This window comes from Pygocentrus nattereri, chromosome 6, assembly GCF_015220715.1.
Source record: "Pygocentrus nattereri isolate fPygNat1 chromosome 6, fPygNat1.pri, whole genome shotgun sequence".
Lineage (NCBI taxonomy): Eukaryota > Metazoa > Chordata > Actinopteri > Characiformes > Serrasalmidae > Pygocentrus > Pygocentrus nattereri.
Window position 1 is genome coordinate 34,764,587 of NC_051216.1, and position 25,414 is coordinate 34,790,000.

General features: G+C 39.8%; 1 protein-coding gene across 1 annotated transcript in view; it reads right to left on the minus strand.

The window, feature by feature from the left end:
* The window catches only part of satb2 (SATB homeobox 2), a 64,512-nt gene extending 62,955 nt beyond the window's left edge, over positions 1-1,557 (minus strand). The window contains exon 1 of the mRNA XM_017706542.2: positions 1,526-1,557. The gene's annotated coding sequence lies outside the window, so the exon portion shown is untranslated. The remainder of the gene's footprint in view (positions 1-1,525) is intronic.
* Between the last annotated feature and the right edge of the window lie 23,857 nt (positions 1,558-25,414).

Genomic DNA, 25,414 nt, shown 5'->3' on the forward strand with positions numbered 1-25,414 from the left:
TCTGACCCTCATCACTTTATTTGGTCATCGCTTTTTCATTTTCGCGCCGTGAATACGAGGCTCTTACCGAGGCGACTGAAAGGCCTCTCTCTGTTTTAGATTAATGTGCTTTTAGTGCTCAAACTCAGAACGTCTTCTCTCGTCAGAAGCGTCATGCATTTGGATTCAGGTTATATATTTATGTAATAAGCACTGCGTCTTTATCCACTGCCCATGTCTGAGAGCGATGAGAGACAAGGGCAGTGTCGCTCTGGACAAGCTGGACACGGGGCACTTTCAGACCGCTGTAAACCAGAATTAAACAGCTTCGCAAGCATTAATACACAGCAGACGAAGCATGCAGCGTAACATACAAGCATATAACTAAGGGGCTGAGATCTCAATAAAACACACAGCAACAGAATTAAAATCTAATGTTCGATTAACACCTGCAATGTCAAATAAACAGCCAAGGATGCTCATCACAGTTGGACGCAAATGAACACCGCAGGTTATGCTATAGGAGCTAATTCAACTCTATTAAAGGTCTAATTCAACTTTATTATAAGTCGTATTCAACTCTATTAGAGGTCTAATGCAACTCTAGTACACGTCTAATCCAACTCTACAGGCAATACACTATCACTGTACGTGTTAATACAAGTCTGTACGTGGTAATGTAACAATTTAGACATTAATACAACCCTGTATGTCCCATTGCAGCTAGAAACGTGTTTAAACACTAGACGTTTATGCAATATGTTAACACAACATTAAAGGCGTCAATACAATATTACGTTTTAATACAATATTATAGGCTCCAATACAATGCTATGTGTTAATACAATATTGTAGACGTTCATTTAACCCTGTAAGTGCTAATACAACGCTATATGAGCTAGGCGTTAATACAATACTATATGTTTTAATACACTATAGGCGTTAATACAGTACTGTAGGTGTGAATACACCATTGTAGTGTTAATGCAACACCGTAGACATTAATACAACTCTAAACGCGTTCATTCAACACTGAAGGAGTTAATACAACACTGGGGATTTTACTGTTGTACTTGCCTAGCAGCGTAGATGTTACCAAATGGTTAATGAACTTTCTGTTTATTAAACAAAATCAAACATTTACTTTCCACAATAAAATATGACCGTTAAGTGAGTGAAACTCTGCATGTCATGCCTGAAGGAAGGACTGCAGTTAAGAGAACAAGAAAAGCTTAAAGTGAAGCCCCTTCATTCAAACAACAAACTGCAGCTCCAGGAAAACGAATGGAATGAAAAGATGAAGTTCTACCGATTCAGAGCTGCACATGAACCTCGCTCATTCATTCCCACCTGACTAACAGATCTGAGCCGCCCTTCTGAAAGGTCTCAGGCTGTCTCAATCTCTCTCTCACACACTCACGCACACACACACACACACACACACACACACACACACACACACACACACACACTAAAACTGTCGCTGTAATGCTCGCGCTTCTTCTCTCTGTGTCCATAAACATCTCCATATGCAGAGCGCTCTTACCTCCTTCAGCAGAAGCTCAGGAGATCGGTCTCGCTGCAGGAGCCGCTCTGCTCCTCACACTCGCCCGTCTGTGTCTGTATGTGAGGCTGAGGATGGTAGTTGTGGAGGAACTGATGTGTGTGAAGTTGTGTTGAAGGTTCAGCTTCTCCAGTAATCCACTATCAGACTTGAACCCCGACCTGCGAGCCCTTTTTTCGGAGATGTGTAAACCTTATTTTTCTCTCTCTCTCTCTCTCTCTCTCTCTCTCTCTCTCTCTCTCTCCCTCCTACAGTAAAGGATCCAGCTGGATCCATCGCGATGCTCTCCTGCTCTTCTCTTCTTCACAGTTTTAGAGGAATTAGATATTATAAAAAACCCACCAGTAAACCCGGGTGATGATTACTCTGAGCAAATTTCGACCACAGTCTAAGCTGTGATTGGACAGTAAAGCTGATAGAGCCACTGCGCTCTTTTTTGGATTAAAACTGCTAAACCAACAAGTGTGTTTTCTGCAAGAAAAAAAATTCCACATAAACGAGCTTTTCCTCGCGCAGTTAAAGTTTCCACAGGCACGCTAAACACTTTATCAATTCAGCAAAACCCCAACTTTAAAAGTCGTTTGTTTTAAATTAATTCGCAGCTGAATGAATGTTTCCTGACCATAAATGAAATTTGGAAAAAAATATTCAATTCATTTTCAACGAATTATTATTATTATTATTATTATTATTATTATTATTATTATTACTGGATGGATTACTGTGGTTGTTATTTTTTAACAAAAAAATAATAATAATGATGATAATAATAGTCTAATAATAATATCATATTTGTGTGATCAGTGAAGAAGAGTCATTTCTTTGATTGCTCTCTCTGATTCTCTTGTTTTCGCACTATTTTCAGAACTACATGCAGCACTAGTGAGCATTACTGAGGCCGTGTTGTAATGAGTTGGCGTTCCAGTGAGATCAGAATCCGCCATCTAACACAGAAAAGAGGCGCTTTTAATCGTTTGAATCTCAGAGTCTTCTGCAATATTCATAAATCATTCATTACCATCCGAGACACCTGCAGCTTCAGAGCTACACGGGGGCAAATTAAGAGACTTACAGTAACGCCAGAATAAAAGTGAGCTAGTAATACAGTTCAGCTCGTGCTTTACTTCACATTTACCTCCCACCAGTTTTCCGTTTCTGTTTTTTAATTTTTTAAAGTATTGTTTGTAAATGAATTTATTGCACTGACTCTCTTCATAACGAGGATCTCCCCATAAAAAGCACCAGCACGGAAGAGTGACGAGTGCTCCTCTGGGTTAAGGGGGTGTTAGGGGAGGATGTTTCTGTGGCTCTGTGCTGATGAATTATTGAGCTCTCCCGCTTCTCCCTGCACTCCATTTCCCATTTCTTGGGGAAGTTTTGGAGATGTAAAATCAGCTGACTGCCTCGCACTGCAAACTGTATCGACGGGGGCGGCAGCAGAAACGCCGTCAAACGATTAAAAATGGATCTGCTGCAGCGCGCGGAGCAGCACAGCGGAGCTCAATAATGCAAAGCCGCTCACGCTCCGGCGACCGGCGGTCCGTCCGTCAGTCAGTCTGTCTGTCTGTCTGACAGCGCGATCATCGAGCCTAAACCGCAGCTCACCTGCAGGTAAATCTGAGCCCGGGGATCACACACACACACACACACACACACACACACACACACACACACACACACACACACACACACACACAGACCTCCATCCCTGAACACTGAACATCTCAGCCAATCTCAGTCTCAGCTCCTCCACTGCACAACTACAGTGTATACACCCCCCCACCCCACCCCCCGCCCAAGCACGCGCACACACACACACGACCGTCCGGAGAAAGAAAAAAAACAAGACAAAAAGCCAACGAATATGCAGGGAATATTAAATACAATAGTAAATAATATATTAATAAAGAAAATAGATATTGATGTCAATTCTGCAGAATGACCTCTTACCAATCTGTAATCTATAATCTTTGGTCCCAATCTGGGACGACTATGTGCACTATCAAACATGAGCCACCAGTTACACAATCATATATCATCCTGATATTTAAAAAAAATTATACATTTGCATAAACTATGAAAACAAAAATATGAAGCGAGTCTGAACATTGTTACTAGACTGAGGAGAAACAGCGCAACCCAGCGGACAGTTGAGGAACTGCTTAACACAGAAACACACACAGAGAGAGAGAGAGAGAGAGAGAGAGAGAGAGAGAGAGAGAGAGAGATTACATTTAATTTAATCTGATATGTAGTATTAAAATCAGTAAAAAGTAACTTAATGAAGAGTGAAAGAGCAGCGATTTAACCAAAGTTCAAACGTTTTAAGTTATTTTGGTTATTAGTTTTAAAAGAGAAATTAAAAGCTTAAACAAGTTCAAAATTATTTTCAGCCTATATATTGCATATATATATATATATATATATATATATATTACTCTTACTTTACAAAATTTGTCTTCCGATTGTCTACAAGCAATTCTAAATACAATCGCGTTTTTAATAACTGACTGTTGTGAAAATAAGAACGGAGTGTAAAGATTAATATTAATTATAAACGTTAAAGTTGGTTATAAAGAGAAGGTAAATAACAGTGAATGAATGTGAGCGGGTTTAGGCTGTAAACTGTGCTCTGCTGCTGAAACGCTGATAAACTCAGTAGGACATCAATATTTCAGAAGATCGGTGTCGCTCAGAGGAGCGCACACTTTACACAGCCACACAGAGAAAACAGGCGCTCATCTGCAGGAGAATAATAATAATAATAATAATAATAATAATAATAATAATAATAATTAGAAGTAGGCTTATAATAATGTTAATTATAATAAGAAAAGATAAGAGAGATATGATAAACTATTATTATTTTCATTATTATTATTATTATTATTATTATTATCACACGTATTCTCATTTTTATATTCGACTCTCAAATCTGTCACTGGGTGAATCTAAGTGAAGGCTGGAGGTGAGTGTGAGCAGCAGGTTTCCTGACCCTCAGTGAGTAACTGAGTCACGGCTCAGCTCAGCTTTAATCAGAGTGGAAAGCGCTTCAGCTCTGAGCTCAACATCAGCAGCGTTCACCAGCACAAGCACACCGAACCCCGCATTATTAACAGCACACTTCAAACCATCAGCCCGCATTAATGACTTCACCAAGTCACGCCGTACATCAGCCCGCATTAATGAAGACACCGCAGGAACCGAACTGGGGGCCGATCTAACGACAACTTCTTTAAATGAAGCCTTTTCTCATCTGTCTAACAACAAAAAGCGCTCAGTCTCCTCTCATCTCCAATGGAGCTTCAGCAGACTGATTCATTATTTACTTATTATTCCTTCATTATCATTATTACTGACATATGTAATACTACTACTACTACTACTACTACTAATAATAATAATAATAATAACAATAGTAATAACTTTTTTTCCTTCTTATTCTTATTATTACCAATAGTAATAATGCTGTTATTGCCATTATTGTTATTATTACTATTATTATTATTATTATTATTACATACATGATAATAACCAACAACGCTTCTTCCTCTTATTGTTATTATTATTATTAGTAGTAGTAATACTGTTGTTATTGCTGTTGTTATAATTATTATTAATACTTATACTACTGCCACTACAACTATTATTAGCATTGTAACAACAACAATAATAATAATAACAATCGTTATTATTATTATTATCATTATTATTGTTGTTATTATTTGAGTTGCAGCGCTGGAACTCGGCGACCATCCTGCTCTGAATACTCCCAGTTTCTCTATCAATAATGTGAGTCTGAGTTAAGCATCCTAATTATGTAAATCAGCCTTAAAATTACGTTCGTTTTTCTCAGAATAGTTTTGTGTTTGGGTGTATTTGAGACGCTCACAGCGCCAGTAAAAGCTACTGAACTGTCCTGATGTAAGACAACAGCGCTGGACTCAGCATTGAGATCTCTCTGAATCACGGTCCGCATTAAATGACGTTAAAAAGTTGCTAACTGCCTGAAAGCGGGGCGCCTCATTATGGTTTCAGTAACGCGCGCACAGGCAAAACGGCCAATAAATGCGAGACACTCAACACCGTACACAGCGCTGCTGATATTAACAGCACAAACCGACAGATTTATTCCTGAGGACTCGCTCGCGGAGGATTCAGCGCTGTTTCTGTAGAATTGGAGCGCTTCTCCTTACGCCTTTCCACACTGAAGACCACGAGCCCTGCAGGCTGTACTGAACGTGTTGTTTGCTTGCATGGCTTTTCTACCTGAAATGAAATCCGTCTGAGCCAAAAGGCCTCAGCACTCTGCACTCTGTCACCGCGCAGCTCTATTTGACAGTGGGAATTATCTGTAAATACTTCATTAGAGCGTGTATGAGTTCGCCCTTGTGCCTTATGCTCTACCTCTGCTGAGATTTACAAATGAGAACATAAACAGAGCCCAAAAAAGAAAGCCAGCTCGCTCTCAGAGCACATGAGGGGCTCTTACTAGTGTAATGCCCACTTACCACTCCAGGTCAACCTAAGTGGCCAGAAGTCAAGGTCTGCTCACATTTTTAATTTTTCTCTTATGATTGTTGGAGCATTTGTATTCAGTCAAGACTGAGGAGAACCAAGGGGACTGCTTTTTATATTATCTCTTCATGGCTTTGCTACACTAAAAGCAGTTTTGCAAAATTAATGAAAAACATGCAGAAGATGCAACAAAACTAAAATAATTCTGTTCATTCTAGGTGTTTTAAAAATGCTAAGTGGCCAGCTGTTCACAGCTGTGATGGACACTGACCTGACAAGCAAGGTCCTAACTTGCTATTAAGGGATTGCTATTGCTTTACTGAAAGGTAGAACATTTTAATCTGTACAGCATACATATCTTTTCAAATAAGCAACAAATGCAACAAATATGCACCATGCATTTGGCAAACTACTGGCCTACCGCCAGTTGAAATTGTTAAACTCTTCACAAGTCCTAGTCAAAAAATGAGCACAGAATTGTGTCAGAAGGGGAGATTGTATAACCGAATCATATAGCATTATATGCCCATTGCATGCTTTCAAACACAGTAACTAATAAAAAAAATGGACAGTTGTAGTTTTTGTTGGCAAATTTTGTTTTTACTTTATTGAGAGTTATTGCCCAATTCAATGCATCACCTTTAATAAAATGCCCAAAGATCAATGCTCACATTTATTAGTTGCTTTATTAGACCAGATTTACATTCAGAGACTTTAACCTCTGGCTGAAATGGCTTCACTGTTGCCTCTCCCATAATAACACTTCAATCTGAGTAACATTTCAGTTAAACTCAAGCAGAGACCTTCTCCTTCCTAACTGTGGGGTCAAACCCACTGCTATAGAGCACAGGAACCAATGACCCGTCGGTCTAGACAACGTTGACTTAGACAGACGCACCAAACTAAGAGAGAGAATGTAAAGGCTGTTATCATCTAAAGAAGGGAGTAAGTGACAGAATGGGTGCAGTAGAACTGTTTATAGCAACTGATGCTAATGCTATTGGTGGCGTCACTAACTTAACAGGGATCGAAGTCCACAGCCCCTGTCCTAGAGACCAGGACAACACATAAACTCCTAACTCATGTCTGAGTCCCGCTGTTTATTGACAACAAGCTCAGACACACAAACCGCCTGAATGAGCAGCAATTTATTGCTGCAATGGACGGCAGTGCTGATGCTGGCCATGAACCCAAATAGTACGTCCAAGACCTCAGCTGAAAGCCCTAGTAAAGCTTCAGAAGAATCAGGGTCATAAGACCACTCGCAAGGCAAAGAATTCCCTTGTTGTGGACCTCTCGGCATGGAGATGAATACAACCAAAATGTAAAACATAGAAAGAATGTTCCAACTGAAATGGTTCTTCAGACGTCCTGTTAGACATCCTGTTTACAACCAGATTTCAAAAGTATTGGGAACTGGGCTTATTACTCACCAAGTTCTACTAGTGTGCGAGGGTGTCTAGGACTTCATTGCATTTGCCTCGCCATCTGCCTTGCATGCACTTTTGTTGAAAGCATGGCTGACAAGAGAATGGCCTTGTGGGTAAACGAAAAGGGCACACAACTTCAGTAACCTGAATGGGTGGAACCAGTCATGACACTCAGTGTCAATCATTTACTGCCATTCAACCAGGGGAGAAATTTGCAGTCTTGGGAACGCTGCAGATTTGCTTGACGTCAAGCAGGTCCATCACTAGCAAACGCACCACAATACTTATTTTTGACCACAAATTGAAACTGATTCGGCGTTCTATTATGATGGAGTCCATGAACATGACGTTTGAGGTTGATGAAAGGAGGCTGATGGGGGAGTGGTTGCAGAACCCGTGGAGGAGGAGGAGGAGGTGAGTCTTCTTTCAAACAAAACCGATATTTGTTTAAGTAGAGAAGGTCATAATCAGTGAGCTGCATCTAGTATTAAACATTACTGATCCTGGCCTTTTACGTTCTAAATCTCCATTGGCACTGTGAAGTTTTCCAGAGCAGTGGAATTTCTGTGGCCAGAGAGAAAGAGAGAGAGTGAGAAAGAGAGAGAGAGAGAGAGAGAGAGAGAGAGAGAGAGAGAGAGAGAGAGAGGGGCTGGAGCCGGGTCTGTTATGCTCTTATTAAAACTCCAATCATGTCTGAGCACTCTGGACTAAAGCAACCTCCAGACTCAGCTCAAAGCAAGATTGAAACATTTGATATGTCTGTTTCCTCTACAGACTAGGTTTTAGTTTTTCCTTTGTATGGCAATACAAGTTTCATCAAAACAAACATTAATTTGGCTGAAAATCAACTGCAATGATGTAACCTACAATATATATTATGGTGATGGACAACAATATGGGAATCACATCAATATCGGCAGATATTTCCTTTAAAAAAATTCCCATTGGAAAGATTTGACCGATATGTCACACTGATATTTTATGCTGTATTTGTTATACTGGAAGAGCAGAACGTTTAGATTTCACTGGCCTATGGCACTATAATGTATGTATTTTAGTCATTTTACTGCTTTTGTAGAGAGAAAAAAAAATATTTTTCTTTGTAATGCTAATCCAGGCAGATCTACTGCAAATTTCGACATTTTATAAATGCTAAAACATTGCCATTGGCAGAAATATGGACCACTTTACCTGAATTAGTTGAAACTGGGGTCTTACATTAAAAAAACCTATTTTAAGAATACAATTTACAATAAAGCATTTGGATATCTACAAGGACTGTGTTATGGTCCATTTGAACCCAAGGCATTAACAGAGATAGTAATGAGCTAAACATATACAATTTATGGTGAACTTTCTATTTTGAGGGGGCTGTCCCAAACCCTAGCTCCTAAATTTCAACCTGTGATAATAATACTTATTTTTTTGCATTTTCCAAAATTTTCTTTTATAGATCATTTTGATTTCTTTTAAAGCAAATGTGATTTTAATTTTTCATAAATAAAAATACAGTCAAAGAATGCTGCCCCACATTTTCATGTCACTACTTTTTTGTCATCTCATCCTGCATTATTTCAAAATACATAAATGAATAAAGAAAAATGATCACTTATAGGTCACACAGTCCACAATTTATGAGTCATCATTCAATAATGTCAAACCATTTATCTAACAATTCCTAAAAGTGCTCTGTAGCTTGGTTGGCTAACTTAGCACTAACTTAGTGAGCAGGCAACAAACCCAAAGAGTGCCACTTACCACAGTACAGGCTTGCAAATTTGGGACTGTAGCATTTTGGATAGCTAGCCAAATGTGAAGGTATACACAAATAGTGGGCGGCCAAATGTGCCAAAGAAGGTACGCAAATACAGGTACTCGTGACTCCAAGCACTGTTAAATTGCTCAGCATATCTCATGCTGAGTTACTAAGATTTTTGTCATCACTGTGTCAAATTAAAGCCACATTGTGACCAAATTTGCACAGAGAAAGGTAGTCAGTCTGTCAGAAAAATAGATCTCAGCTTACATTAGCTACCTAGTTCTTTTCACTTTTTACCTTTCGGTTTGAATAGAGTAAGCTGTTATTGAGGGAGGAAACTGATGCCAAGCTTGATTAATGATGGTGAATGTTTTTTTTAATTTAAGAATGTATTCAAAGGTAGAGTGTACAAATGAATTTGAACATGATGTTTATCTGCGCTCTTACTGCGTGCGTCCTATAGCAGCCTTCTGATGCTTCACACAGTGGCCTCTACTTTTTTCAAAGATTTTCCTGGCTCTGATTTTGCCCCTTTTTCTGTCAGCGCCGCCTATCGGTGAGCTCCCACACAGCCAATCAGTGAATCCTACTACAATATATGCCCAATATATGCCTATTAAAAGTCATTCATGGTGTTCTAAGGTCAAAACCTTTTCTCTAAAATGTTATAAAACTATATTTCAGGCATCAATCCACATATTTGTAAAAAGTTAACGTAACGGGTTTCTCTGCAGGAGCTTTTAGAGACATTAAACTCTTCAGGTGTCTGGTTCCTATTACCCCAACAATTCTGGCTTTCTCTAGAATGGAGCATCTCAGACCAAATGACCCTGAAAGACTTTTGTTCACATCTTAACAATTTAACTATGCAGACATTATGAAAAATCTGTGGAATTCCCATTTCACATTGTTCCACCTGCTGACAGATTTGAGAAATGTACTTGAATGTCATGTGAATGTACCTGCAACAGTTTTTCAAATGTTTCACTATTATAATTGAAAAAAATTTTATATTTCCTGGGTATAAAGGTGGGTCAGTTTGTGTCTGTGTGTGGCTTTGAAGTGGTATGTGCGATGGCGATCTGTGTGACGTTGTGTAAGGGGCTCCAAGGTCAGAGGTCGCGGTGGTCCTGTGATCCTGTGTTTGTTATTGCTATGTTGCCCTTGGTCAGGTTAACACAGCACGGCCCACTCGGCCTTCTCCCCGTGTGCTCATGGTGAGGGGAGGGGGATCACCCTCTTAAATGTGTTGATAGGACCTGGGGTCGCTAATCTAAAGTGCTGAAATGTTATCCCGCTAAGAGGAGGGAGTGTGCCAGAGCACTCCTACTACTACAGCAGTGAAGAGCCATTGGCAACAGCAGCACCCCAGACTAAGTTACCGTTCAGCACATTACCGGCAGCTGAAGGTAGCAGACATGTTTTAGAAGGATTCTGCCTGGAGAAATAAAGGCTGGAGTTCAATAAAATATTTTGGAATTTTCACCTTTATAAAGGCACCTCACACAAAGACACTGTGACTGTTATGGATAAACTAAATGTATGAATGTATACCTTGGGTCAGGTGGGTTGGCATATCGGGGGGGGGGATTCTGCTATAAAAATTACTTGTGAAACGTATCTCAAACATCATTAGCCTTTTCCAATCCGAAGTGCTTTTCTTTTGCGTTTATTAGACGGCACCCCTACAGAGGTATCAAAAGAATTCCGGCTAGCTCATTCCATCTTGTCCAGAGACCTCAGTGGAGAGACACATGTCTTTTGCGTAAACATTCCAGCCACGCTAGCACAAACTGCTAGATTTTTAACAGTCAGAAATAATAACCACAAATATCCATAAAAGCCCACTTGAAGAAATATATATACAAAGTCTCTGACCTATGTAAGTTTATCCTCCAATAACAATGAATTCAGCTGGCTCCCATGTCACTAATGCCAGCTGGGGGAAATGGATGCACTGCATTAAAAGTGACTAACCCAAACACGGAGCAGTTAGAGAAAACCTAACACGCATTACCATCTATAAAAATAATACCTTTGGAAATTAATGAGCTAACGTGTTTACTACTGTCCACATCGTGCCGCAGACATGTCTGTCTTTCTGCCTGTCTCTGCTTTAGCATGTAGCGAAAGATGTTTTTGATGTATTAAGGTCTGCTAAACTGAGGGCTTTCCCAGGCCCAGGGGACTGCCGCCCCCTCCCCCCAACCGTTCTCCTGGCTCTTCAGTAATTCTAATGCAGAACACATTGAGGGCCAGCGCTCAAGGCCCAGGCCTGCACCCAGGCAGAGAGGGCTGAGAGAGCCAGATCAGCCACTTAATCAACCATTATTTATGGGGCTCGGTGGTTTAAATCAACAAGAGCAGGAACTGGGGCCAGGCCTTATGGGTTTATAACTGCTGTCAAAATAATCACATACAGATATATTCATCAGAGTGCACACCAGCTCTTTTCGGCACTCCACCAATGCTAGCCTCGACAACCCCCTCCACCCCCCACACACGCACACCTCCAGTACAATTACATCCTCTAGTCATTTCTGATACTGTCTTTCTATTATCTTACCTCTTGCAGACCATTTGTTACACTCTGACTTCAACATCCTCACTCAGGAGCTCATTCTTTTCTTCTTGTTTCTTCTCCACTCTGTCATTTTCCCCTCACAAGCCCCCCCCATCCTCCCCTCAGCTCCTGTCTGTTGAACCCACAGCCCTTGGAGCGAGCTACCAGATCATGATGCCAGTGCCAACAGAGCCACAGCGTGTGACAGGAAGGGCGGTTGGAAGGATGGAGCAAGAAGGCGGGTTGAGGTAGGACGAGCAAAGTTGTGCGGATTTCAAAACGAATAGGACGTCTGAATGAGTAATACATGACAAATGGATCTGGCTGTTTTGGGAACAGAGGCATTAGCGTGACTGGTTTGGCACTGAAAAGCAGGAGAGGGAATGACAAGAGGAGAGAGAGAGAGAGAGAGAGAGAGAGAGAATAAGAGGGAGGGAAAGCGAGAGAGAAAGACACTGGGTGGGAAGAGATAAAGCCGGTGAGAGCTGAGATCGTGGGTGATCCAGATCCTTCCATGTGTCATTAATTAACTTAATAGCCTCCCAGCTATTTAGATGACAAAAACTCACAGATGAAGGGTGGGGTGGTTTGATCCAAATGCAGGCATGCAAATTAATGGTTAGACAACCCGCTCAGTTCCAGTTTAGTATTACACCCTCACAGGAGGTGTTTATTTCTGACACTGAATGAAATGACTGATATTAGTTCACATAATCACTATGATCATGAGCAGAGATGGGTAGTATTTATGTCGCGTGTGTTTAATATAGTGTTTTATTAAGCTTTCCTTTGAGTCTGAAATAAACCATGTTTTTTTTTTTTTGTTTTTTTAACATGCTACAGCTCAGACCAGCATTTTTGTATGTTGAAATACTCACACTTTGTAGTCTATAATAAGATTTTGAAAAATGGATAACACTGTAGAGTCAGTGCTTAGTGACTGACTGAGCTAGTGGGGAGTGGGACACAACCTAACACATAACAATGTAATGTAACACATTCCCCTAGCAACCACATATCAATCAGCAATTAGACAGATATTTCTTCAGATTCATTCTTAAGACTGTTTTTGTAACATAAAAGTAACTTTTTTTCATTCTTTTTTGTTTAAAAAAGTGTAATGCAGTGTTGCGACTAAGCTGCCCAAACCAAACAATGAAAGAAATCCAAAACACTCCATATGAAATCAAAACAATTTTTGGAACGTTTCATGCACAAATTAATCAAGGATGCACTAAAGATGTCATGTAAAAAATAAGTACTGTGCAAAAATTAGAGATCACCCTTTCTCCTGTCTAATTTACACAACAGTCAAAAATTAGTCATTTATTTGTTCATGTCAGAAAAAAATGGAAAACACTAATTTAACAAAACACCTGTATTCAGATTTACAGAAAATTACATAAAAGTCTCAACAACTAATTACACGATAAAATATTTAGTGTGTCCACTCTTTGCCTTCATTACAGCTTACCCATACTGTATCAGTCTCAGCACCAATACTGCCACTTTAACCACTTAAAGCAATTTCTGATGTGCACACATGCTACTTAAGTAACATGTGCATACACATCAGTAGATGGAGCCTAACTACAGCAATAACATGTTAGTGGTAAAAGAGGACAAGCAGCAATAAAGATGCTTATTGCAAAATCTGTAATCAGACGTTTTCTATTTTTTCCTGATTTTCAAAAATAAGTAACACATTTTTGGGGTGATACACTGGTTGGAATTGTTGCTAATTAATTAGTTCAACCAATATGTCACAAATATGAAAGATAATACAACATATTGTACACACAGTGCAAAACATGTTATAGTAACCCTGAGTGGCTGAGTTAGGCATCTTTCCTTCATCCCCCCTGTGTAGTCAGTTACAGTCTGGGTTAACGTTAGTCCAATTGTTATCAAGGCAGCGAATGTAAGAGAGAAACGGTTAGGTTGGTAGGTGTTAGGTTGTGCCCTGCTGTCTGCCTCTGAATGTGGAAAATGGATACTGTCATGTAAACTCAACAATACTGTTTGCTAAATCTCATTACTGGAATTTTACAATGTACCAATCAGCTTAGTTGTGCGTAAACCCACTGTCTCCTAAAGGAATCGGATTATCTGAATACAGGTGTTCGAGTCCTAACATTCCTGGCAGCTCCCTCTCATCCAACAATTAGAGATATCTAAAAAGTAACCAAGTGAAAAGATTAAGCACAAAAGGTCTCAACTTTGGTCGAATTATGTGAGAGTGCCAGGGTTGAGGGCTGTGGCCAACACTTTTTGCAGGCCATACGGCACCTGGTTTCTCTCAGCAGGGTTTTTGAGACGTCTGTGTGGAAGGAGGGGTGTGGAGGGGAGCCGAGGGGTCTTGTCAAGGACAAGGTCAAAGGGATCTCTGCTTTTTGCAACAGGAGGTAGAATTGCAGCTACAGGGTGGCTTGCGCCTGCTGGCTTGGGGGTCTGCCTGGAGCCTGCGCCAAGGGGTTGGATAACTGATTGGCTTCTAATTTAGGGGGGTAAGTCTGAGGAGACGAAGCCCCTGGGAGTCTAACACAGGAGCCCAAGAGCCCTGCTGACTGACAGCCTCTCCAACACCAAGCCAGAACTGGACCAAGAGGAAGGGTGGAGGGCAGCACGGAGAGAAATGAAAGATAGGCAAATGTAGGGAATGAGAGCAGGAAGTTATGATTTATCCTGAAAGCCAGAGATGCATGGAACAGAACTGCCGGGCCAGATTATTACACAAAAGACCTCATACAAGCAATAAGGTAAGTGTTATTTTCCCGAACAAGGATCCATAAGATTACATGGATGCAGTCTCCTCTGCCACTGAAGAGTGTTTAGCTTGTTTTCGACTTAGACTGATGGTGGTCATCAAGGATAGGGTCCCCAAAGCTTTTTTAATGGCAGGGTCATTAACAAACATACACTCATCATGTTGGACACAGTAGTGCAATCACTCACTCAACCCTGGATGTATCTCTACTCTAACTCGTTAGGTGGAAGCCCTTAATTCTCAGAGCTGTTTACATTCAGTGTTCATTTTCTCAAACATGTTTGAGGAAACACCAAGTCATAAACTAAATTGTCCTGATACTATTTGTACAATGAAAGAAAAAAAAACTAATGTCCATTTCTACTCACTGTGATCCACTGCTGGATATCATCCCCATCCAATTAGTGGTATCATGCTGAGCTGACCCTGTAGGCAGTTGGCGAAAGTATGTAGTATTATGCCCTGTACTTGACTAGTCCACTATTGTCCCAATTACACTGTAATGGCCATGGTCTTGAACATGGTATGGGCACCCTGGCATCTGAACCAGAACCAAATGCTATTGGGAATAAAAGACAGGAAACATGAAATGGGATTCCCATCTATATGCACTTTTATCTAAGCTACATGCCTGAGAAAGAGTTGAATTTTGCTTCTTGGATGAATAACAAATGTCTTGGTTAATTTCACCAGAAAGTCAATCAGTGTAGAGATATTCCTAAATAGAATAGTTTATGAAAATATTATGAATTTCACTGCAGATTAAACTGCTAAAAAAGAAGGGCTGACCCATGATTTATGGTGCACCACTGGCGAAATCCCTTCTTAACAGAAAATAATGGCCACAACTTACTAAGGTGTGGGAAATGGATCCTAATAGGTGGCCATGGTTTAGTAAGGTGTAGAAGCAAGATACTTAAGATATGACCAGTACTTAGTAAAAAGTGAAAGCAATTTAGTTTTGGCCACGACTTGGCAAGGAAAGGGAACAAAACAGTTAAGTAAGTCAATGACTTAAGAAGGTACAGGAATGAGATAATTAAGCTGTGGCCACAACTTAGCAAGTCAGAGGAGCAAGATAGTTAAGTTGTACATATGATTTAGCAAGTCGTGGGAATGAGACAGTTGTGATAATTAATTCATGGCCACAGCTTATTGATCTCACTCTCACACACCTTACTAGGTCATGACCATACATTAGGATCCCACACCCACGCCTTAGTAAATTGTGACCACACATTTTTTTTACTAAGAAGGGATTCAAAGTACTCAAGTACATAAAACCTATGTGTCATTTTAAGTACTGTAAAACCATCCAATCAGTGATATCAGTCCAAAACACTGTTACTGAAACCCTGAGTATCAGTCAATCCCAATATAGATCTAATATTTCTTTTCTTTAATTTTCTGCAAAGGTTTAAAATGAGCTATTCTTAATAAAAGAAGTTTACTTAAGAAGGCTACCAAACTCAAACTACTTAAATACTTTACTACCCAACATGAAGAAATAAAATCACCTCACACAATGAGAGAGTGATATTTTGGGTTTACTGTACTGGATTATGTTCATTCTTTTTTCCCTCTTATAAATGATCCAGCATTTTCCCCTGACATCAGTCCCATGCCAAACACTGATATGGAAATGATACCTCTACTTTTAAGGTGTTATTGTTTACTGTACACATTACATTTATTGCTAACTTTGCTGTATATAAAAATGGTGTCTACCAGAGTTTTGGTTGCATTCACACTGATATTAACAACTGACCCTTCAACAATGTTTCCTAAAACTAGAACCATGCTTATGTACACATGGACAAACAGTCTCACCAATGATGTCATGTTTATTTGTAATTGTAAAATTTTACTAAAACTAATCACTACCTGACACACCTCTGCACTCAAGGTTCAAATCTGTACACCTTCTACTCCCTTGGTTTCAGGGCCACGGTTCTCGCATGCATGCATGCATTTGCTCAGATACATATACACACATTTGCACACACTTCCACTCAGGCAGAGGAAGCTCTGTTCGAGGGTCCTGCCTGCCCAGCATCAGACTAAGTGCTCCTGACAGCCAACCGCACAGTTATTAACTGTGATCCGCCGCCACAGGACCCGGGCACCGAATGGGCTCCTAAACCCACACAAAGGCCGCTTTCAGCAGCACCTCTGCCCTCTGCACCCCCACACTCTTACTGTACTTCATATGCACATACATTTTGGCCTATTCAGTTTTTCAATATTATGACCTATTATTCAGTAATTATTATGAACTATTTGGTGACTGCTAGGAAACTTATGTGTGAGGTAGTTCTGGGAGTGAGAAAACGGAAGTGTGGGCCTACATACAGGTTCCTTAGCATTTAAAAGACGTTTCTTATGGTGTCCTGGTTGGAGGACTGCCCCACCTCCTCAAACTACCTAAATTCCTGTCAAATGGTCAGGTAGGTGTAGTACAGTCCAACTCAAAAGTGCAGCTGGAATGCAAACTCACATTGACGTTTTATCACTATGGGAAATTACAGCATGACTAGGAAGATTTGTATACATCATTTGTGCTCCAACCCTTGTGTCAAACAGTCTGAAAGCTTTCAGTCAAGTCCGGTGGTCTGGACACTCTTTTTGTGTCTTTGGTTTCGCCTGTCGCTGCAGCTCTTTCCTGAGGATGTGGACGCAGCGGACGGAGCAGCGCATTAGACTGTTAAATTAGGAAGGGAGTGCACTCGGGACATCATGAGGAGGTCGGTGAAGATCCATAATGACAGTTGACTATGTTTAGCTCCTGAAAGTATTTCAATAAACAGCAGCATCGTCCTCACTCTCAGAAGGGCTTCGGCGCTGGCTGGAAAAAACCTCAAGCTGCATTTTCCTGCCCTCGCTTCCCATAATTAGAGCCCACAATTCGCTGTTAAATAGTTGAGGCTTTTATTTATTTTTTAAACTTTTTGCCTTTGAATCAATGGGATTCTATATAGCAGTGTACTGCACAATGGCCACCCCCAATCGCCTTCAAAGGAGCAGCGGGCTGAGGACACGACTGACATATATTATTCCACACAAGGGCTGCCTTTTGTTTACTTCAAGCTCCCTGCCACAAAAATGCAGGATTTGTCCATCAAGTCTCTCTTTTGGGTTGCTTTTTTCACCCCCTCCCTGCTGCGCTGGTTTGCGTACTGATAACCACACACAGATGAAATGAATGACACACTGTCTTGTACACTCAACACTCAAAAATGCATCCTGTTCTGGAGCAGGGCCACACAGAGGGTGTGGATGGAACATGTGAAAAATGTCTTGACTGTGACAGGACAGGCCACCATCCAATAATATAAAACTGACCATAAGAGTTTAGAAATTATGAAGAGAAGCTGACAGGTTACACTATTTTAGCGAGTCATCTAGTGCACGGCTACTTAAGAGGTGCAGCTCAGAAAGTATCACCAGATAACCCAAGCCATCAAAGCCATTACGTCTGAAGGCCTAAGCATTGAATAACCATTTCTCTCACTTTCTCTCGCTCTCTCTCTCTCTCTCTCTCTCTCTCTCTCTCTCTCTCTCTCTCTCTCACACACACACACACACACACAGACACACACACTAAAAGTCAGACCCCATTAGCACAAAACTACTTGCCAAGGCAGTGTAAGCACGGCTGCCGGGAATGCTTAACCCCCTGATTGTGCCATTAAACTTCACAGCCTGCCAGTGCCCCTTTGAACCCTGGGCGCAATTCACTCAGCAGAGTGCAAGCTCCAAGTTCATTTCACTTAGCGGTTCACATCCTGAAGACATGTGGGACCGAGTTTAAAAGCAAGCAATAGTGAGGACAACATTGCCCTCATGTGGCCACAACTCCAGGACAAAAATAAGCTAGTAGCGCTCAGCCTAAGCTTAGAAAAAGACCTCTCCTGCTCACACGGAACATATTCAACCGTTATACTTTCAATTGGCCTATAACTAGTAGTGTATAAATGCATCTGAAAGTGGCGATTTAGCTGCAACAATGTTGGAATGTTAAAATCAACTGTAGTAATAAAAATACAGTGTGTGGCCAAAATAAAATTCTGTAGTTACTTTCAAACATATAATAAAAAAATTGTTTGTATTGACTAGTTTCATTCGGGAAAAAAATTATAGTAAAATAATCAGGTAAAATGGAATTAAATCATGTGGGAAGTTAAAATTGTATAATGTATCAAACCATTTACTAAAGAATAGTGAAGTCTGAATTTTGCACTCTTTACCAGGGCCATCCTGCTTGGGGGCCAACTAGCACCCCCATCATATTATTTTGTATGTGATTATGAAAAATAAAGAACAGGATATCTAATTAGTTTTTCTTATAAATCAGGCTGTTCTCTTCGTTTTCTGTAAAGCAGGGGGAAAAATATCACCCCCTGCCAAAGGTTTAACTAGGAGTGTGTTTTGGCCAAATACATAATCATCATACTTGACTTACAAGACATGTTTGCAATACAGTCTTTCTGAGGTTTGATAAGTTGGAACAGGAAAAAAATAGTAAAAATACTATTAAACACTATAAATATAATAATTTTTGACTCCACAGCGCTTAATACAAATAAGCAGGACTAATAATGCTTTCCAAGAGATGAAACGTTGTCCAAGACACACTCAGCAAAGCATATTGTGGTGTAATGTATCACGGTAAGGATAAAATATTGTCACATTGCCTACCCCTAGGTTTAACACACATGCATAGCGACTGAGGATGTGTGTGGGATCACTAGAGGAACTTCCTCATTCTTCAGTTTTAATATCACTATGGGAGTGACATGCGGATGGAGCACAACCATACACACATACACATAGCAGTGGTGAAAGGTTAAAATGAAGAGCATTGGGTAATAACTGACTAAGATTGAGTCTTAGGGGAGACTGATGTATGTAAAACAGGGTTAATAGGGAGGCCTGTGGTTGCAACTTTGGGGAGTCCCAGTGCAGATGCTGGGAAGACTTTTGAGGTAGACCCCCCACACAAACGCTGAAGCTGACATCACACACACACACACACACACACACACACACATAGAGCATTAAAACTGTAGGGACACCTAACTTTCCAAATTGATTTAATACAAATGAGCAACAAAATAAAAAATCTTAAAGACTGCTATAATTTGAGGGAAACAATAACAAAACCTCATATCTCCATTTTTGACATTTTTCGGTTTTTGACATATTTTAAAAACACCTGTTGTCCTTTACATTGTGTGTACATTTTGTGATAATGGTCCAAAGAAATGGCCCAAAATGACTTGGAAAAAAGTCTGGTTACATTCACTTACATTAAAAGCAAAGTAGTTTTTTTTCCTTCTCCTGTAAAGTTATCATTTTGGATGTATGAGGTTTTGTTCTGGCAACAGCGAAATATTAGAGACAATATTTGCGATGGTACCATTTTGGGAATAACAGATTCCTGAAAACACATCTCATTCTGTAGCAAATGGATCATTAAGGTCTTCATGATTTTTCTATGGAAAAATTGAATAATAACAGCAGTTTTCAAAAACACCATTTATTTTTTCGGCCTCACTTTATTTAGATAGTCCACTATAGTCCCCTATAGATTATCTATAGGTCAAAATTGGGATTAGGATTAGAGCAAAGTTTAGAGTTAAAGAAAATTATGGTTAATTTAGTGGATGTTTAGATGAATTTAACCTGAAAGTAAGTTATGAAACTATAAAGCATATAAAGTGGACTATCCAAATAAAGTGCTACAATTTTTTCCACAGGGGAAAAACTCCTAATATGGCACTGCCTTCTAGGGTTGGGCTGATAGATGATGCTATCATCCACTTTCAACAGCTGACAGATACCATGACGTTAATCCAGAATCAAGATGCCACACCACCCTGCCCTGCCCAGTCTGGAACGTATAGACAAGACACCACACACTTTTTCCACTAATTATACATTTTTTTTGTTGTTAAATTAAAAAAGGTTACATTTTCTGCGGTACATAAGTTTTTTTCCAAAGCTATATAGGCTTGAGGTGAGATCTTCATACTGCAGAGGGTAAACAAATGCATGTACTTTTTGCATGCTCTTAATGCATTCTCACAGCAAAGTGGATGACACAAGAATGACTCTGTATAATGTCTGTACATTTTTTTTTATTTGGATGATTATTTGAGTCTTTCAAGTATGTAGGTCTGCTGAACAGAACAGAAGCAAAATCTCGTTGCTCCGATCCCACCCTGCATCGCTCATGTGATCTGCTTTCTATAATTTCAGTGTCTCTGCTATAATTTAGAAACATATAACTGCTACAACATAGAAAACTATATTTATTGCTTTTTACTTACCCAGAAATCTGACCTGATGAATATGTATTTTAAGAAGTGTCAAGCATTTATAGTACCTTTGTCATTTGGGCCCACATTTTTTAAAATAAGCTGGCAGTCATGGGCTGGAGGTTAGGGAACTGGCCCTGTGACCGGAAGGTTGTCAGTTCGATCCCCAGCGCCAACAGTCCATGACTGAGGTGTCCTTGAGCAAGACACCTAACCCTCAATTGCTCCCCGGGTGCCGTGGATAAAGCTGCCCAGCGCTCTGGGCAAGTGTGCTCACAGCCCCCTAGTGTGTGTGTGCTCACTAGTGCGGTGTTTCACTTCACAGATGGGTTAAATGCGGAGGTAAAATTTCCCTGTTTGTGGGACTAATAAGTATCACTTAAACTTAAAGCCAACCAGAAAATGAAATGGATCTTTTTTCTTGTTAATTCTTGTTTCTGATATTAAGCACAATTCATCATCTCATATCATTAAAATGCATAATTAGTGTTTTCCTGTACTCTTCAATCAAAATGTAATGACCTTTGTCATCCTCTAAAATGTTGGCAGATTTTTGATTATGTTGCCATGCAACAGTGGATGGGGGAAAATAAAGTTAAACAATAACATCATGATTCACCTCCACCCTCAACCTTAAATTGAGGAAGAATGCTTTTCTAGCTCAGAGTCCCTCCCTAATACTGTGTATTTCAACCGGAAATACATCACAGTATGAAAGAAATATATGTTATAATTTCTGGAGTTGTCATTGACTTTCGAATATAATTAAAAAAAAGTCAAATCATTATTTAAGCAAAACAGACTCGTTGATGAACATGAAAATGAGTATTTTAAAATATACATAAAGTATGTGAATAGATAAATATAACTTACATTAACAAAGAGTCCCCAGACTTTTGATAGCCAGCCAAAACGTGTCAACAACATCTTTACACAGGTTTTTCCTACCTTGGTAAAAGCTTAACTGTACAACATTTTCACAATAAAGCTCCTCCAGTTTAACCTTAAGTTGGGATGTCATATCCTCTCTGAATATTTTTGTCCTGTCCAGAAGTTGCCCCTTTCCACCAAACATAAACTAATAAAATCACTAAATACACTGCAGAAAAAGAAACTTACAGGAGAAAGTTCAAAAACAACTTGCACAATGCTTTTAATTACTCCACTGGATAACCATCGTTTTTAATACCTTAAATCATTTCCGAATTTTGTGTTTGTTAACCCGTTTAAAATGAAACTTAAGTAGCCATTACAGCTGTAAGTTAGTTGATACCTCACTTACTCTGTTCTACCATACTCTTCTGTAATAATTTTTAACCTTTTATTCATAGAGGAATCTCTGCTGCGTGCAATGTTAGGGGGCAACAGAATTGGAGAAAATGAATTTGGCTGAGTAGGTCAAGATAACAACAGGCTAATAACGAAGAATAAACGGCACCAGTCAGCTCGTTACAGAAATGTTGCACGTTTTCAGAAACTCATTTGCTACAGGTAAGTGAAAAAAAAATATTACCAACCTAGCATGAAGTTCATCAGGAGGATTCATTTTCAGTCGTACATCAAAATAGTCCCACTTCTAACATCTGATTGGCTGAGTCGCGTTCGAAGCGGTTGTAAAATTAAGCAATAGAACGCGAGAGGGAGTGTGTTATTGTAAAATGACATCACGGTGTGCTTTGGTCGCAGGCACGAGTGACAACAATTAAATAAATAACGCAATAAATAAATAAATTGCGCCGTGAACGTGGCTTTAGTATGTTTTAATGTTAGCGATTCCCTCCTCCAAATTATAGGTCCTTAACAAGCAGCTTGTTGCTACGTCAGAGTAACGAGCTCCGCCCACTGGCTGCACAGCGGGCAGTCCGTTCTCCAACTCCACACAGTCCAGCTGACAGTTTGGGAATTTAGTGTAGTTTCATTTGCAGAGTCTGAGCAAATCGGCTGCAGGTAAAACGTGATCTTAAACGTATTAATTTTCTGTTTCCGCAAACAGAAATATAGCTTGAGCATCTCCTTTTGCTTAACAATGGCGTCTCAGCGGAGTGACACAGCAGTCACACCCATGATGTTAGGTCGAAATAACTGGAACTAGCTGTTCTATAATATATATATATATATATATATATATATATATATATATATATATATATATATATATATATATATATATATAGTGGCTACGTCCATGTAAACACCCCAATCAGAATAGACTAATCCGATTGAGGCCAATCGGAATACAATACTACCCGATTGAAAGAGGTGGGTAATCCTCTAAATAATCTGTTAAATAGAACAATAATATCCGTATAAACGCCTGAATCCGATTACACTCCAATCGGAAGGTATACGTACGTTCTGCGCGTGCGCGTCGCGTCATAGTGAAAGGTTTATAACGTTTAACATGGCGGAGCAGAAGTTGGTCTGCAGAGGAGACGAAGATTATACTCTGAGCTTTAAAAGACGGCGGTGGGACAGACGTGTAGCTTATGTGTCTCAGAGCTCGACGTCTTCCTTTATAAGTGCATGTGAAGGACGTTTTTCTGACTCTAACGTCAGTTTAAAGCAATTAAAAACAAAAGCCCGTCAACTGGAAAGTCATCTCACGCCGACTGGACCTCACGTGATGTTCGCTGTCATGGTAACGGTTCTCCACGCATGCGCGTCATTTTGTATCGGATTACTTGTAGCGAGCATGTAAACGAAGATTTTCATCAGACTGTTGAGTAGAGTGATCATATAAACACCTCAGTCTGAGTCTGTAATCCGATTGTATTCAATCGGATTGGCAAAAATCTTTGCATGTAAACACAGCCACTGTTTAATGCGGAAGTTTTGGATTAAACAGTTATATGTTATGATAGTGTTATGTTATGCTCATTATTATACGAAAAGTGCAAAAGTTCATTAAATAACTGATGGGCGACTTCTCCCCATTCAACCATCCATGGCTGCTGGGTACTATACAGTCTAAAGGAACTGGATTTGGCAGAATATGGTGATTATATAACTCAGTAATAATTTAAATTATTTGCAGAAAAAAATGTGTATTGTACCATAGTTGATGTCTGCTGTTTTATAAAAGCAATAAGCCACTTGAGGCTCCACTTAGCATCATGCTTAAGATCACTTGTCACCACAATATACCACTGTTAAGGTGTACCACTGTTACAAAACGTCTGAGTTATGACACAGAGAAAACCTTGAAATAAGCAGATTCTGATTTTGAGAAATTTACATGGGAGTGAATAGGGCAGTTTTTGCCAAACAAATGCTCATAACTCTAAAGCTAACTGATAAAATGATGAGATCTGAGTTTCTAGGTGAAAGTTTAAGGATTTTAAAGCAGATTCCCTGTGTGACAGCTGTGTCTGTGAGACTGAGTGGCCTGCTGTGACATCATCGATGTCAGTTAGAATTTGAAGTTCTGAACATTCCGCCATTCATTCTTATGGGAGGTTTTTAACTTTTAAACTTAATTTTATTAAAAGCTAGCAAAATCCGATCAACTCCAAAAATACATAGCACAAGTCACAGCGCCGAGACCTTTGAAACAGCAGTTTGAACAGAGTCTGTACGTTAAGCGGTTCGGGCTGTATTAATCGCAATAAAGTGTGGAAGAAGAATAAGAAGAAGTATGAGAGATAAAAATAGAGTGCTTTTTCAAGCACTTTAATAAGATCTCCCCAACCCCTCATAGTGTGTTAGCCAGTTCCCTAACTAAAGCTCGCTAAAACTGTCTGAACAGTCGATCCAGTGACGATCGTTTCATTCAGCACTTCGGCTCGGGCTGTTCGCGCAGTGCGTGATGGGTATGCGTGCCCAGTGGATTTAGGGATTTAGTATCTCTCGCGGAAAGCTGGATGGGTCATGCAATTCCCACATTTGCCTGTAGCAGTGCATTTTTTGTTTTACGAAATTGTTACAAAATGGGAGCAAAATTTGTTGCATTTATATTCCTGTTCAGTATATATGTCTAAAATATCTCTCAGCTCAAACCAAGGGGATATTTCACAAACAAGATTTCTTAAACAAGATTAACTTAAGTCAAAAGATTGTGAATGTCCAATAAGAATGTACTTAATCGGGCTAAACTGAGAAACCCAGCTTTATGAAATACCACCCCAGGTTTACAGTAAGGTCGCACAGCTTTGTTGACGTTGTTTAGAGCACAGCATGACTTACTGTCAACTGTAAAATACACAAAACATCACTGTCTAGCAGCATCTACTTTAGACAACAGGTTTAGATCTGAATTTCAACCACCTATTTGATATGTCTACAAATCTAACTCAAAACAGTAAAATCAAGACTTAAAATACAAATTAAAATAAGCACTTCATACACTGCACAGTAGTCCGGGACATATATATTTTAAATAACTTCTTAATGCATTAATATGCCATTATTACACTATCGTTGCAGTTTGCTCTTCTGCTGCCCCCTACTGGAGAAAGTAATCCCTTACAGGAGGTTTTCCTTTACATTGGCTGTGCCTCATTACCTTCTCTTGCAGC